This window comes from Neoarius graeffei, chromosome 8 (assembly GCF_027579695.1).
Source record: "Neoarius graeffei isolate fNeoGra1 chromosome 8, fNeoGra1.pri, whole genome shotgun sequence".
In the NCBI taxonomy this organism is placed as follows: Eukaryota; Metazoa; Chordata; class Actinopteri; order Siluriformes; family Ariidae; genus Neoarius; species Neoarius graeffei.
The window spans coordinates 90,650,354-90,655,353 of NC_083576.1; positions in this window are offsets into that span (position 1 = coordinate 90,650,354).

Consider the following 5,000-nt stretch of genomic DNA (forward strand, 5'->3'; position numbering starts at 1 on the left):
TCTCTCTCTCTCTCTCTCTCTCTCTCTCTCACACACACACACTCACTCTCTCACACACACACACACACACTCACTCTCTTACACACACTCTCTCTCACACACACTCTCTCTCACACACACACACTCACTCTCTTACACACACTCTCTCTCACACACACTCTCTCTCACACACACTCTCACACACACACACTCACTCTCTCTCACACACACACACACACACACACTCTCTCTCTCACACACACTCTCTCCCACACACTCTCTCTCCCACACACCCTCTCTCACACACACACTCACTCTCTCTCTCCCACACATACACACTCTCACACACACACTCTCTCTCTCTCACACACACACACACACACACACACACACACACACACTCTCTCTCTCTCTCACACACACTCTCTCTCACACACACACACACACTCTCTCACACACACACACTCTCACACACACACACTCTCTCTCTCATGCACACTCTCTCACACACACACTCTCTCTCTCACTCACACACACACACACACACACACACACACACACACCTAGTACACTTGAAGTAATTTCAGCCATCACAGTCAATCGAATTTGATGGTGAAGCCACCAAACAGCAAATGACCTTGTATCTCAGTCAAACGATGGTATATCGACATGAAACTTCTTGTGGGTGCTCGTGACCATCTGTCTGGCCCAAATACATTCTGCGAGCCTGACGACTAGGCTCATGGGTTGCTTGGCCCCCTCATTGCTGCTTGCAGCTATATTTATTATTGGGGGCCAAGCAGCGAAGCTGCGAAGGCACCCATAGTGATTCTACTGTTTCTTATTATTATTATTATTATTGGGGGCCAAGCAGCGAAGCTGCGAAGGCACCCATAGTGATTCTATTGTTTCTTATTGGGGGCCAAGCAGCGAAGCTGCGAAGGCACCCATAGTGATTCTATTGTTTCTTATTATTATTATTATTATTATTATTATTATTATTATTATTATTATTATTCAGTCCACTTCCGCCTCTGCAAGTCTATGGCAGCCCATAGAACCGTCTGGTAAAAAGTTGTGAAATTTGGCACACTGATTCTAGACACTCTCAACATTCCTCTCAGCAAATTTCAGGCCTCTACCTCAAACCCTCTAGCGCCACCAACAGCTCAAAGTCGCAGGTACATTTCTGCTTGTAACTTTTGAACCGTTGGTCTGATTTTCAAAAACTTGGTATCCCTGGAATCCTTGGGCCAAGACGAATCCAAGGCACCCCATGACGTCATTTTCCGCCATATACTTTTCCCGCCATTTTGAATTTTGTGAAAATCAATTAAAATGTTTCAACTCCCTCAATTTTTTACCAATTTCTCCCAAACTTGGAAGATAGCATAATTGGACTAACCTGCACAAAAGTTATACCCGGTGATTTGAATTTCACAAGCGTTTGGCCGTGGCAGCCAATCAAATTTGGCTGCACAGACGCAAAACAGGAAGTGCACTCATATCTCGGTGGCCCTTTGGCCAATCTTGACGAAACTTGGTGGCATTATGCAAAACCGCTTCCCAAAGGGCCACAACAAATTTGGACCAAATTGGACGCTAGGGGGCGCTATAACTAGGAAAAATGCCTTTTGGCTCATATCTCATGATGCGTTTTGGCTAGAAAGAAAATTCAACTATCTCTGGAATCCTTGGCTCAAGACGAATCCACCGCACCCTATGACGTCATATTCTGCCTTGAGGATTTTCCGCCATTTTGAATTTTGTTAAAATCAATGAAATTCTATGGCAACGCATAGAACCATCTGACTAGAGGTTTTTAAACTTGGCAAACTGATTCTAGGCTGCCTCAAGGATCTTGTCACCAAATTTCAACTCACCACCTCAAACTCTCTAGCGCCACCAACAGGTCAAAGTTGCAGGTACATTTCTGCTTGTTACTTTTGAACCATACGTCTGATCATCAAAATCTTAGTATCGCTGGAATGCTTGTGTCACAGCGACTCCAACGCGCCCTGTCTCGTCATATTCCACCCAGTAGATTTTCCGCCATTTTGAATTATGTGAAAATCAATTAAAATGCTTCTCCTCCCTCAATTTTTGAACAATTTCTCCCAAGCTTGGTAGATGGCAACTGGGGACTAATCTGCACAAGAATCTTACCCGGTAATTAGAATTTCCTAAGCGTTTGGCTGTGGCAGCCAATCAAATTTGGCTTGCAGATGCAAAACAGGAAGTGTGCTCATTTCTCGGCCACCCTTTGGCCTATCTTAACGAAACTTGGTGGCTTTATGCAGCACCCCTCCCCAAAGGGCAACAAAAAATTTGGAACAAATTGGCTGCTAGGGGGCGCTATAACTAGGAAAAATGTCTTTTGGCTCATATCTCATGATGCGTTTTGGGTAGAAACAAAATTCCACTATCTCTGGAATCCATGGGTCAAGACGAATGCATCGCACCCTATGCCGTCATATTCTGACTTGAGGATTTTCCGCCATTTTGAATTTTGTTAAAATCAAAGAAATTCGATGGCAACCCATAGAACCGTATGACTAGAGGTTTTCTAATTTGGCAGACTGATTCTAGGCACCCTCAAGGGTCTTGTGACCAAATTTCAACTCACCACCTCAAACTCTCTAGCGCCACCAACAGGTCAAATTCGCAGGTACATTTCTGCTTGTTACTTTTGAACCATACGTCTGATCGTCAAAATTTTAGGATCTCTGGAATGCCTTGGTGACATCGAATCCAACGCGCCCTGTCTCGTCATATTGCACTTGGTAGATTTTCCGCCATTTTGAATTATGTGAAAATCTATTAAAATGCTTCTTCTCCCTCAGTTTTTGACCAATTTCTCCCAAGCTTGGTACATAGTAACTGTGGACGAAGCTGCACAAGAATCTTACACGGATTTATGAATTTCATAAGCGTTTGGCAGTGGCAGCCAATCAAATTTGGCTCCTCAGACGCAAAAGAGGATGTGTGCTCACATCTCGGCCGCCCTTTGGCAGATCTTAATGAAACTTGGTGGCCTTTTGCCAGACGCCACCAGAAAGGTCCCCAAAAAACTTGGAACAACTTGGCAGCTAGGGGGCGCTATAACTAGGAAAAATTACTTTTGGCTCATATCTCATGATCTGTTTGGGCTAGAAACAAAATTCCACTATCTCTGGAATCCTTGGCTCAAGCCGAATCCATCGCAGCCTATGACGTCATATTTAGCCTTTACGATTTTCCGCCATTTTGAATTTTGAAAAAATCAATTAAAATGCTTCTCCTCCCTCAATTTTTCACCAATTTCTCCCAAACTTGGTAGATAGCAACTTTGGACTAAGCTGCACAAGGGCATTACCTGGCCCAAGTGCATTCTGCTGGCCTTCCGACTAGGCTCATATGTTGCTTGGCCCCCACATTGCTGCTTGCAGCTATATTTATTATTATTATTATTATTATTATTATTATTATTATTCAGTCCACTTCCGCCTCTGCAAGTCTATGGCAGCCCATAGAACCGTCTGGTAAAAAGTTGTGAAATTTGGCAAACTGATTCTAGACACTCTCAACATTCATCTCAGCAAATTTCAGGCCTCTACCTCAAACCCTCTAGCGCCACCAACAGCTCAAAGTCGCAGGTACATTTCTGGTTGTAACTTTTGAACCGTTGGTCTGATTTTCAAAAACTTGGTATCCCTGGAATCCTTGGGCCAAGACGAATCCAACGCACCCCATGACGTCATTTTCCGCCATATAGTTTTCCCGCGATTTTGAATTTTGTGAAAATCAATTAAAATGTTTCAACTCCCTCAATTTTTTACCAATTTCTCCCAAACTTGGAAGATAGCATAAGTGGACGAACCTGCACAAAAGTTATACCCGGTGATTTGAATTTCACAAGCGTTTGGCCGTGGCAGCCAATCAAATTTGGCTGCGCAGACGCAAAACAGGAAGTGCACTCATATCTCGGTGGCCCTTTGGCCAATCTTGACGAAACTTGGTGGCATTATGCGAAACCCCTTCCCAAAGGGCCACAAAAAATTTGGACCAAATTGGACGCTTGGGGGCGCTATAACTAGGAAAAATGACTTTTGGCTCATATCTCATGATGCGTTTTGGCTAGAAAGAAAATTCAACTATCTCTGGAATCCATGGGTCAAGACGAATCCATCGCACCCTATGACGTCATATTCTGCCTTGAGGATTTTCCGCTATTTTGAATTTTGTTAAAATCAATGAAATTCTATGGCAACGCATAGAACCATCTGAATAGAGGTTTTTAAACTTGGCAAACTGATTCTAGGCTGCCTCAAGGATCTTGTCACCAAATTTCAACTCAGCACCTCAAACTCTCTAGCGCCACCAACAGGTCAAAGTCGCAGGTACATTTCTGCTTGTTACTTTTGAACCATACGTCTGATCATCAAAATCTTAGTATCGCTGGAATGGTTGGGTCACAACGACTCCAACGCGCCCTGTCTCGTCATATTGCACCCAGGAGATTTTCCGCCATTTTGAATTATGTGAAAATCAATTAAAATGCTTCTCCTCCCTCAATTTTTGAACAATTTCTCCCAAACTTGGTAGATGGCAACGGGGGACTAATCTGCACAAGAATCTTACCCGGTAATTAGAATTTCCTAAGCGTTTGGCTGTGGCAGCCAATCAAATTAGGCTTGCAGATGCAAAACAGGAAGTGTGCGCATTTCTCGGCCACCCTTTGGCCTATCTTAACAAAACTTGGTGGCTTTATGCAGCACCCCTCCCCAAAGGGTAGCAAAAAATTTGGAACAAATTGGCTGCTAGGGGGCGCTATAACTAGGAAAAATGTCTTTTGGCTCATATCTCATGATGCGTTTTGGATAGAAACAAAATTCCACTATCTCTGGAATCCATAGGTCAAGACGAATCCATCGCACCATATCTCGTCATATTCTGCCTTGAGGATTTTCCGCCATTTTGAATTTTGTTAAAATCAATGAAATTCTATGGCAACCCATAGAACCGTCTGGCGAGAGGTTGAG